We start from the raw sequence: 12950 nt of genomic DNA, 5'->3' as shown, positions 1-12950 counted from the left end.
TGGATGCTCTGCAGTGAATGGGTGCCGTCAGAATGAGAGTCCGAACAGCTGATAAAAACATCACAATAATCCACACCATTCTGGTCCATTTCGGGTTTTTTCATCCATTTTGCTTGATGGAGGACTCATATTTTAGCCGGAAGCAGCAGCTTGATGTTAAAAATGCCTTAATGATGGATTTGTTTCTTACAAACACTCAGTTTTTCTCTTCTCAAGACATTAACTGATGGACTGGATTGGTGTGGATTATTGTGATGTTTTTATCAGCTGTTTGGACTCTCATTCTGACGGCACCCATTCACTGCAGAGGATTTATTGGTGAGCAAGTGATGTAATGCTGAATCATGCTGTCACATTACGCAAGTAAAATCATCCATCCTGATTGAGAAAGGCACTTAATGGTGACTTTGTGACTGAAAAAGACATTTACACAAAAAAGGCAAAATTAAACACTTCATTTGAGTTTAAACACTGCAGCATGAAATGGCTTGAAATGTTTAGCATTGCATGCTGAATACTGTTTTGCATGCTATATTTAAAAAAAGACTCAATAAAAAATGCCTTAATGATGGATTTGTTTCTTACAAACACTCAGTTTTTCTCTTCTCAAGACATTAACTGATGGACTGGATTGGTGTGGATTATTGTGATGTTTTTATCAGCTGTTTGGACTCTCATTCTGACGGCACCCATTCACTGCAGAGGATTTATTGGTGAGCAAGTGATGTAATGCTGAATCATGCTGTCACATTACGCAAGTAAAATCATCCATCCTGATTGAGAAAGGCACTTAATGGTGACTTTGTGACTGAAAAAGACATTTACACAAAAAAGGCAAAATTAAACATTTCATTTTTGTTTAATTTTTGTTTAAACACTGCAGCATGAAACGGCTTGAAATGTTTAGCATTGCATGCTGAATACTGTTTTGCATGCTATATTAAAAAAAGACTCAATACACTGTGTATATATACTTCACAGTATGCTGTTTAGAAGTGCATGCTTCACTTGTTTTCTTCTTAGTTGACCTTTATAGTTCCTGTGTTTGCTCTCTGTCTTTGACCGCATGCATCTGTATGAGCGAGATAAAGACTGAATTATGCATTTTGAAGGAGAGTGTGTGAAAAACTCTTAAAAACACCAAAAACCAGAGGGTGAAAAACTGTCAGTCTACCTTGGGCTCTCAGAGACGATGGGTTTGATATCAGGCCTGTAATTACGCAGAGATGTGACTTGCCTTTTAAAGCGACAGAGGAGAATTGGTAGGAGGAGAAACGCAATGTAAAAACCATCTTTCTCTCCCCTCTTGTCTGGTTTGAATTATTTAGTCGTTGCACAATGTGTGCAAAGTGAAATCATGTTAAACTCCATGTTGAATGAGGTGCTGTTGAATTTTGAGTGTGTGTTTTTTTTTCTCTCCGGTTGCACTGATGTCTTGTTGGTCTCTAGATGGGATCGTGGAGGTCATTAAACCTCCGCAGTGTCTGTTTGGGTTCTGCTGACCTTAGCGGGCCGCTCGGCGCAGGAGGAATTAGAATCAGAGGTCATTGATTTGCAGCAGCTCTGGAATATCTTCTCTCGCTGCAGGGCAGGGACGGACACAGGTTTGTCCAGTTTCTGCTTTTATTTCTGGATCAGGCAGGCAGCAGGTGATGCATGCTTTAGAATGTTGTACTGTGCAAATACGTGCAAATATTTACAGACGTGCTGTTCATCTCCACTTTCCAATGAAATTGTGCTGTTTGGCGGAGGGGAACCACAAATTATATTTATAATGTTTATGTTAAATTTATTAATGTAAAATTTTTTTTCCCAAAGTTTATTTTTAAATGTTATGGCTTTTTTTTGTGTTAGTTATTTTTTTTAATGTATTTATTTATTTATTTATTCATTTACATTTTTTTTTCTTTTTGCTGCCAAAGTTATAGTTAGCTAATATCATTTAAATAGTGGCTTTAAATATCTCATATCCTTCTAGTTTTGTCGCTTGTGTTATATAGTGGCAATTTCATATATATATATATATATATATAAAATATATATATTATTACTTTGCAACATGATGAGTTGGCTTTGATGTAACGGTCAGAAGTTATTTCATTATCTAACAATTAAATAGTGGCTTTAAATATCTCATATCCTTCTAGTTTTGTCGCTTGTGTTATATAGTGGCAATTTCATATTTGTCATAGTGTTTGTATGTATGAATATTGTGTACTTTTTTTCCACATTTTATTTTTATTGACCATATTCTATTTGTTTAGTTTCAGTATTTTTTATGTATTATTTATTTATATATATGTGTGTGTATATATATATATATATATATATATGATGTTGTGAGTTTGGAGAATCCTTTTAGCAAAGCAAAAAAAAAAAGAAGACAAAATTAGTAAATATCTTAAATATAAAAAACAAATGCTGCAAATTAGTACAAAATAATTTTATTAAAAAATATAATAAATAAATACATAAATATAAATACAACATATTTGTAGATTTCAAAACAATAAATTGGAAAGGGTTTACTGTTGCATTGCATTGAATACATGAAGTTTAGTTGGCTTTGCTGATGTACACTGGTACCAATCTAGTTTAGCAATGCCTAGTTTTGCTTCGTATTTTCAAAGCTGTAACTTGAAGACATTAATCCCATCTTTGGCTTCTAATGTTAACCAGTACCGGCAGGTTTAAGCAACCAGTTCGGAGCCTGTTTTCCAGGTTACAACTTAGTGGAAATGTGAAAGGTGGAAAAAGGTCAAGAGCTCAAGTTTACAAATGTTTTTATAAACGTTTGAGCTTCAAAACTTATTCAAATGCTCTTACCAACACGCCATAGCACATAAGCTCACATGCTTATTTAATCGAGGTCGTCTCTCCTGCTGGCTTTCATTAGCGTCAGCGAGAAAAGGTCAATGTTGTGCTTATTGTTTTATAAAGCTTTAGTCTGAAAGCCAGAGGCTGCGGTAACAGCACTGTTTCTAGAGTTTAATGGAGTGTTTGTGTGTTTTGATAGAAATTGAACCGGTGGATGTTGGTTTTGGACGAGGATCCGTTGGGGAATATAATGAGGCTCACAGTCTCCTGTTATGGACCAATACCTTGTACTGTTTTTTTTGAGAGGTTCTAGAGGATTTGATATTGATGACAAGCCGGTTGTGGGTTATTTATTGGTGTGCTGATCAATGTAGCCTCTCTGATACTGACTTTTCTCTTCTCAGAGTAATCAATGTAGCGTTTGGACCAATCAGACACACAATTATTCACTATATTTAATGAATAATCCAGCAAACCCCCTCACCCAAAAAAAGCAAACTATGTGTTAGAGTTCTGTGGACATTCCCCGAAGAGCAACTAACACCCCAAAAAGGCAGAACAGGCCTCTGGTTGCCATGACAAGTAATGACAAATCATCTGATAACACTGGTTTTGCTGCTCAAAGGAATGCGTGCAGAGCAGCTCTCACTGCATTTCCCCATAGGAAAGACACACAATGCCCATAGAAATGGACTCTTCCCTATTCATTCATAAAAAACCTTCTATGAATGAACATCTTTAGAACATTGTGTGTATGATTATTACTTCCTTGTCTTTTGTGTTGAATACTGTTTTATGCATGCTTATGATAGAACCACCTTATGTAACCTCACATATACCATGTTTGGTATCTATGAATTCATATTCTGATGATCTAAATGAGAGTGTATATTACATGTTGATACCTATGCAACATATTAGTGTTCTAAGAATCTTTAATAGTTTTTGCATCAGCACCCAATCCAGTTACGTATGCAAAATACCATGCTCTAAGACTTTCCCTCCGAACGTTTAAGTCACCATTGGCTCTCTGACCCCCTGGAGGTCATCTAGTACTGTAAGAAAGTTATTTTCTATGGCCACGAAAATATCATTTCTTAGAGTTGATATGAAATTACACTGAGTATTCGCTGGACGAACAGATTAGTTGATGGTAATATTAATTCTGCTGGCAGCTGAAATAAATAATTATAATTAATTGTAATTATTTATATACATTTCCTTTTTGAGCTCATTTGCTACATCAGTGGCAGACGGTAATGCCTGCATGAGTGTGTAAGCCGTTGGAGTCTTCTAATAGAGCTGTGGGGGTCTCCGTATTAATCAATGTCCAAACTGCACGCAGGATCTTTCACATATAGACTAATTATATCACTGCACGCCGCGCCGCCGCCTCTGCTGTTGTTCCTCCACTCGCCGCTTTTTGATTGGCATTTGGCTCATTTTCCTCAGCGTTTAATCAGCTCTGAAAGAGAGCGTATCTCGAAGCGGCGCTCCATTGGTTTCTTCACGAGTCTGACTGCGTTCGGTAGCGGTGCGTGAATCTGGACGGCTGCCAGTGGGCTTTTTGGACGGCGTCTGAGTGTTGACGCAGATGTTCTGTCAGATACTTTCTCTTTCTTTCTCCGTCTGTCTCTTGTCCTGTCCGAAACGGCAGCCTCAGCAATTGCGTTATATAAAGTCCACACATTTGGAATGTAGGCTCGTGTGTATGTTTGTGGTGTAACAGTCAACTGATTCAATTTACGTTGGCCAAATCATTAGAAACATTAAAAATCATTGAAAGGGTAATTTATTTGTACTCATTTCAATAGCTTCTTCAGATATGATTGGTAAAGCTTGAACTGTTGGGGCATTGTAGAGCAGTGCAACCGTCGTGTGTGCACTGGGGTCACTTTTCAACACCTTTTTTAACCATAAAATGGCAAATAGGATGCTCTTGCCCATTTTCACGGTGCTGGTGCCCAATCTGTAACCATTCCAATGGTTTCCTCCAAAGAAAAGCCATTCTGGACAGGAAAAATTGTCCCCAACCCCATTAAACTGCTGGTCTTGAACCAGAAAATGCATTTAATTAGTTTGTTTGTTTAAGTTTGTTTAATTTTGACTTAAATTCTATTTAAAAAATAAATAAATCTAATTTAAAATTAAATTAAATTAAAAATTAATTAAATCATAATCATTAAAAATAAATTAAAATAAATTAATAAGATTTTAAATTTAAAAATAAATACAATTTTATTTATTTATTTAGCAAACACAAGGCAAATTCTTTTTTTTTGGCTTAAATTCTATTTTAAAAATAAATAAATCAAATTAAAAAAAATTTTTTTTTAATGAAATCATAATCATTAAAAATAAATTAATATAAATTAATAAAATTTTACGTTTGAACATAAATACAATTTAATTTTTTTAGCAAACACAAGGCAAATTCAGTTTTTTGGCTTAAATTGTATTTTAAAAATAAATAAATGTAAAATAAAATAAAATAAAACATTAATTAAATCATAATAATTAAAAATAAATTAATAACATTTTAAATGTTAAAATAAATACAATTTATTTATTTAGCAAACACAAGGCAAATTCAGTTTTTTGGCTTAAATTCTATTTTAAAAATAAATAAATCAAAGCAAACACAAGGCAAATTCTTTTTTTTTGGCTTAAATTCTATTTTAAAAATAAATAAATCAAATTAAAAAAAAAAAAATTTTTATGAAATCATAATCATTAAAAATAAATTAATATAAATTAATAAAATTTTACGTTTGAACATAAATACAATTTAATTTTTTTAGCAAACACAAGGCAAATTCAGTTTTTTGGCTTAAATTGTATTTTAAAAATAAATAAATGTAAAATAAAATAAAATAAAACATTAATTAAATCATAATAATTAAAAATAAATTAATAACATTTTAAATGTTAAAATAAATACAATTTATTTATTTAGCAAACACAAGGCAAATTCAGTTTTTTGGCTTAAATTCTATTTTAAAAATAAATAAATGTAAAATAAAAAAAAAGCAAACACAAGGCAAATTCTTTTTTTTTGGCTTAAATTCTATTTTAAAAATAAATAAATCAAATTAAAAAAAATTTTTTTTTAATGAAATCATAATCATTAAAAATAAATTAAAATAAATTAATAAAATTTTAAATGTAAAAAAATAAAATTTATTTAGCAAACACAAGGCAAATTCAGTTTTTTGGCTTAAATTATATTTAAAAAAATAAAAAAATAAAATTTAAAATCAAATAAAATTTAAAATTAATTAAATGATAATCATTAAAAAGAAATGAAAATAAATTAATAAAATTTTAAATTTTAAAATAGATAAAATTTTATTTCTTTAGCAAACACAAGGCAAATTCAGTTTTTTGGCTTAAATTCTATTTTTTAAAATAAATAAATAAAATTTCAAATAAAATTAAATTAAAAATTAATTAAATCATAATCATTAAAAATAAATTAAAATAAATTAATAAGATTTTACATTTTAAAATAGATACAATTTTTTTTTATTTAGCAAACACAAGGCAAATTCAGTTTTTTGGCTTATATTCTATTTTAAAAAGAAATAAATAATTTCAAATAAAATTAAATTAAAAATTAATTAAATCATAATCATTAAAAATAAATTAAAATAAATTAATAAGATTTTACATTTTAAAATAGATACAATTTTTTTTTATTTAGCAAACACAAGGCAAATTCAGTTTTTTGGCTTATATTCTATTTTAAAAAGAAATAAATAATTTCAAATAAAATTAAATTAAAAATTAATTAAATCATAATCATTAAAAATAAATTAAAATAAATTAATAAGATTTTACATTTTAAAATAGATACAATTTTTTTTTATTTAGCAAACACAAGGCAAATTCAGTTTTTTGGCTTATATTCTATTTTAAAAAGAAATAAATAATTTCAAATAAAATTAAATTAAAAATTAATTAAATCATAATCATTAAAAATAAATTAAAATAAATTAATAAGATTTTACATTTTAAAATAGATACAATTTTTTTTTATTTAGCAAACACAAGGCAAATTCAGTTTTTTGGCTTATATTCTATTTTAAAAAGAAATAAATAATTTCAAATAAAATTAAATTAAAAATTAATTAAATCATAATCATTAAAAATAAATTAAAATAAATTAATAAGATTTTACATTTTAAAATAGATACAATTTTTTTTTATTTAGCAAACACAAGGCAAATTCAGTTTTTTGGCTTATATTCTATTTTAAAAAGAAATAAATAATTTCAAATAAAATTAAATTAAAAATTAATTAAATCATAATCATTAAAAATAAATTAAAATAAATTAATAAGATTTTACATTTTAAAATAGATACAATTTTTTTTTATTTAGCAAACACAAGGCAAATTCAGTTTTTTGGCTTATATTCTATTTTAAAAAGAAATAAATAATTTCAAATAAAATTAAATTAAAAATTAATTAAATCATAATCATTAAAAATAAATTAAAATAAATTAATAAGATTTTACATTTTAAAATAGATACAATTTTTTTTTATTTAGCAAACACAAGGCAAATTCAGTTTTTTGGCTTATATTCTATTTTAAAAAGAAATAAATAATTTCAAATAAAATTAAATTAAAAATTAATTAAATCATAATCATTAAAAATAAATTAAAATAAATTAATAAGATTTTACATTTTAAAATAGATACAATTTTTTTTTATTTAGCAAACACAAGGCAAATTCAGTTTTTTGGCTTATATTCTATTTTAAAAAGAAATAAATAATTTCAAATAAAATTAAATTAAAAATTAATTAAATCATAATCATTAAAAATAAATTAATAAGATTTTACATTTTAAAATAGATACAATTTTCACAAGGCAAATTCAGTTTTTTGGCTTAAATTTAATTTTAAAAATAAATAAATCAAATTTAAAATTAGATCAAATTTAAAATGAATTAAATCATAATCATTAAAAATAAATTAAAATAAATTAATACAATTTTAAATGTTAAAATAAGTACAATTTTATTTATTTAGCAAGCACAAGGCAAATTCATTTACAAGAAAAACAATGTTGCAGCGCACAGCTGCTCCAACCAGGATATTTGACCCATCTGTTCTAAGGTGATTTTAATATAAATCTACATTTATATTTACATTAATATATTTACATTCATTTAGCAGAGATACATCATATGTGATTGATTGCTATGGACTGCTTCATCAAAAGCAGGTTACTTTGAAATGCCTTTAGATGGCTAAGTAAGTTCCCCAAGCTCTCCAACAAAGATGTGCTGTGTTTGTCTGTGTGCAGCTTAAGTAGTAACAGTCGGTTGCGTCATCAATCGGCTCTCGAGTCTGGCTGGTTCTGAGAGCGCTCCCTTGGGGTCGACAGTCGAGGGTCCCTCAGGAGGCCGTGAGGAGGTCCACGTCAGTGCTGTCAATTTGTATTCTCTGGGAGAGAAACAAGCCAGAGGCAACCTGTCGTCCAAGGTTTAGATGGGGCATTCCCAGTGGGACTCTCCTATTGGTTGTTCTGAAGCGTCAGTCATCATTAGAGCGTTACCATAGCGACGCAATTCCCACCTCCCATACCTCACCAACTGCTTTCTATGTCCTCGAGCAGAACCTGCGTTAAGGTGATATTGTCTTGCTATACGTTTTCTGAAAAGGATTATTATGCAAACTTCATATAAATTGAAAATGACGATGCCATCCAGCATACAGAAGTTCCTATTTTTGTAAACGGTAACTTTTACATTTAAAGTAAGAGGATTGAACTAGCATAGTGCACTAGTTCAGTAGAGATACGTTTTGAGCCTGAACGATCTCAGAAACCTAATGCTGATTTAAAAACAACGTGTTGGTAGTGAGGTGGGAGGGGCTTGTTTGACTGTAATTTTTACGATTGATGACTGTTTCTTGCACGGTCAACAACTGCCAATATTTCAGCAGCCTGTTTCTTTGTTCTTTTCTTTACAAAAACGTTAGAATATACTATGGTAATGTGTGTGTGTGTTTTTTTTGTTTTTTTTGAGACTACCTTACAATTGAAGTATATATAGTGTGTGAATATGGTAATTAGAATCTTTTAAATATTTAAATTAGTGGTTGATCAGTATGGGTTATTTAATGACCGATTCTTATACTTTAAACTTTTAACCGTTCACAACATTAAATATCTGGCTCATACCTGGATTGGTAAAATACCGGTAGTACCATGGTATCATACTGCTCTGCTGTGTTTATCCAATTACTCTGGCTTGCAAACAACTCGCTAGTCCTTCAAATCTATAGAGAACAAAATCTGAACGTTAAAACCCACTTCATAAATACCCATTAAACGATTTTGTCTCAGTATGAGGGTTTTGGTATTCTCAGCGCTCACTGAAACAAATCAAGGGATTAGATGCAAAGTTCTTCTCGCAGGAATAAAAGCAATATTTGAGCAGAGGTAGGTGAGACTTCAAAGACTTTTTTGTGTGCCCACCCAAGGAGAAAAAGAGAGAGAGAGAATGAAAAAGAAATGCTCGAGCAGTTTTACCCGCTAATACCTCGACTCGTTTCAACAGGTTGAATTCTCATACGCAAACGTAAATTCTCTACGTAAATATGAAAATCTACATGCAAATGTTTGGAGTGTGTTTTTTTTATTATGCATTTATGGAGCATTTTTTATATTATATATATATTTAATTAAAAAAAAAAATTTTAATAGCTAATATTTAATTGTGCATGCTCATTTGCTATTTTTGCATCTTATATATATATTATTTTATTGACTTTTTTGTGTATTTTATTTATTTATTTTATTTAGACAAAGTAATGTCGAAGTTTAATATCAGCCTATTGGTATCGACCAGATTTGGTGCATCCCTACTAGATATAAATATGTCAACTTTAACAGCAAGATTCTCTTCAAATGGTTTTTCTAAGTCTAGTTATGAAGGATAATATAGTAATTAGTCACATATAGTCTTTGGACTCTTATTCTTTCTGTTCAAAAGGTTAAGATATTGGTATTCAGTCACTGACACAATATTGAGGTGTTTGATCCATCTTAAAAGTGTTTGAGATGCAGAGAAATCGAACGGCCCTCTGTGGCTTCTTTTAGTCGTGAATGTTCATTCTACCTTTGAGTCAAGATTTCCTTTGTTACAGAGAGATACCCTCCGTCTCCCTGAGGACGTCCCGAGAGATTAATTGATTCCAGAACTATTATTTGTCATCATTACCCTCCGTTTCCTGTTGCCTTTGTGCCTTTGTCTCCAGATGAGTGTGGAATTACTGCTTGAGAGGGCTGTTTTACTGTGGTTTTTGTGTTCGCCTGTTCTGTAGGGAGCTAATGGCGTGTAGAATCAATTTCTGTTTGGCCTCGGTCCCTCGCTGGAAGCTGGATAGAAGTTTTGCGGACCGCTCTCACCGCTTTCATTTAGGGCACAGGACGTGCTTTGGATTTCGTTTCAGGTTGAAGTTTAAGGGGGCGCAGAGAGGGTAGAATCCAATTTATGGATTTAGTCTGTCTGCAGACTTGCGGTGGATGTATTCGTTTCAGACCGCAGGTTATGAAGTAAAGGTGAAGGAATCTGAAAGTGTTTTCCAAATCATCCAGCATGGCTAGATTACTGTGCTGTGGACCAGAAAGTTACACACCGAGGTTCATTCTGTGCCGTTTTTCCTCTGCCAGAGGTCATAGAGTCTTTTGGAAATAAACAAGAGGGATAAGTTGGTTGAATTCAGCAAGCGTGGGGCAAATGCTTCGCATCAGATTTCACACTGTTGAGTAGGGCTGTCAAAATGGCTGAAAAACTAAATTCAAATTTTTTACTTAAAGGGGTCATATGATGCGATTGAAATTTTTCCTTTCTCTTTGGAGTGTTACAAGCTCTTGGTGCATAAAGAAGATCTGTAAAGTTGCAAAGACTAAAGTCTCAAATCCAAAGAGATATTCTTTATAAAAGTTAAGAGTCAACCAAAACAACTATAAACAAAACAGCATCATGTGTGTATGCATAGTTTAATACAAAGGGCGGAAAGCCAATCACACAGAGTACATTTTTCATTTAAAAACACGAGTTGCAGTGGGATGGGGAAAAACCCCCGCCATAAAGTCTCGAGATAAGTTAAACTTGCATTAAAAGTTAAACTTGCATTAATTTTACATGGCTTTCTAAACATGCGGCTCTTTTGTGCGAGACACGAGTGCAACAGTAATAGATGTCCGTCTAGAAAATGCGCAAAATATGCATTCTGTGTAAACGGCTTGGTTTCAGTTTTAATGTAAACAAGATCTTCTCCGCATTGATGTTCTCTTTTCCCGCAATATTTGTAATTAACAATTGCATCAAGTGGATAGGCTAAGAAAAACATTAAAATGCAATCACACTTACATCGTCATCGCATCTTGTGTGCTACTGATAAGGTTGCCTCCTTAATGCACACCTAAAATTCGAATGCGGACTTTTATTTTAAATTCGACGAATATTCGAAATTCGAATTTTTTTTGACAGCCCTACTGTTGAGCCTTCGCCACGTTTGCATGTAACAGTGAGCCTTTATTATTGTAATTTGATTAATGGCAAAGTCTTTGTCGGAGCCTCCTTCAATAGCGCCATTGTGTCAGTGGACCAGAAGTGACTTCCCCCCTCCCGCTGGGTGTTGAAGACTGCTGAAACCGTCGTTCGTTGGAGGGGGAAATAATTTGACAGGCTCACAGCCCCTCTGAGGACTCCCATAACTCCCCCCGTGGGGCCGGCTGCTTGTTCTCACTCGTGTGAGTGATGAAAGAGTGGGGCGCACAGAATCAGCCCTCATTGTCTTGCCGTAATCAATTACCGTACTGCAAACGCTTCCCCTAGAGCAGCGTCATCACCTCCATCAAGATGAGCTGCAGTAAATACAGTTACAGTAGATACCACCTTTAATAGGGTACTGTTACACTGACAAGTTAAATTTCACAAGATTTTTTTCTCTGTGCACAGCAAGAAATCCAGTAGTATAATCCAGGTTGTGACCTGCAGTTTGGTTACTACAATCAGTGTGATAAATATGGAAGCTAGTTCACAATTTGTCGAATTTGTGCTTCAGTATATAATATAATATAATATAATATATAAAGTAATATTATTTATTGTATCTAAATTAATTTAGACAAATTATAGAATTTTAATATATTATACTTATTTTTAAAAACAAATATGTGTATAATTGTATATAAATATAAATGTTTTCTATTATGCTAACTTCAGTTAAGTGTATAATTTTAAGTGTATAAATTATATATACATTTTTTGACATTTTTTATACATTTCTATTTCTAACATTTTAATGTTTATATTTTAATATGTTTTTAATTTATTTTTAAATGTATATATACTTTTGTAATTTATTTAATTAGATTTTTTTCTATAAAAATAAATAATTTATTTTCTAAAACCTCAGTGTTTTCTGTAAAAAGGTTTAAGATAAATGCTGTTCATATCAGAAAATGCTGAAATAATAAAAGTGGCCTCAATGCCTGAGGTGAGTTTATTTTTTTTTATTTTTTTTTTAGGGCTTTCATATACACCTATTGTTGTGGTGCTTTCTGAAAATGAAATTATCACTGGACCCCAAGAATTACCCATCAGGTAACTGAATTAGCTGATTGCATTGGCAGTTAATATAAGAATTTGGTTCAATGATTTTAATGTGTCATTTACATCTGACAGCTTTACTTGAAAATAATGGTCGACCGATATATCGCCAAGGCCGATATATCGGCCGATATTTGGCATTTTTCAAATATCGGCATCGGCCGATACGTTTTTCTGTTTGGCCGATGCGTTGGAGACGGGACATTTATTTTGACGGCGCTGAGAGCGGCAGCGCCTGAGCACAGTGCTCACATTCTCCCTCTTGTTCGCCGTCGTCTTTAACAGTTCTGTCTAATACGGATAGAAGTCTGTCTAATAATCCGATAGAACTGTTAAACAAAGGAATTAAAATGTATTATAAACTTAAAATTAAAAAGTATTATAACGATTGCTTTTATATTATTAGTGATAGAAAGTCATACATTATAATACTTTCTCGTTTGCCGTCAGCATTCAGCAAATACGCATTTACATAATTTAAACAAATCTTTGAATG

This window comes from Sinocyclocheilus rhinocerous, unplaced genomic scaffold (genome assembly GCF_001515625.1).
Source record: "Sinocyclocheilus rhinocerous isolate Xijiao unplaced genomic scaffold, SAMN03320098_v1.1 scaffold561, whole genome shotgun sequence".
Taxonomy (NCBI): Eukaryota; Metazoa; Chordata; class Actinopteri; order Cypriniformes; family Cyprinidae; genus Sinocyclocheilus; species Sinocyclocheilus rhinocerous.
This window is presented reverse-complemented; position numbering follows the sequence as displayed.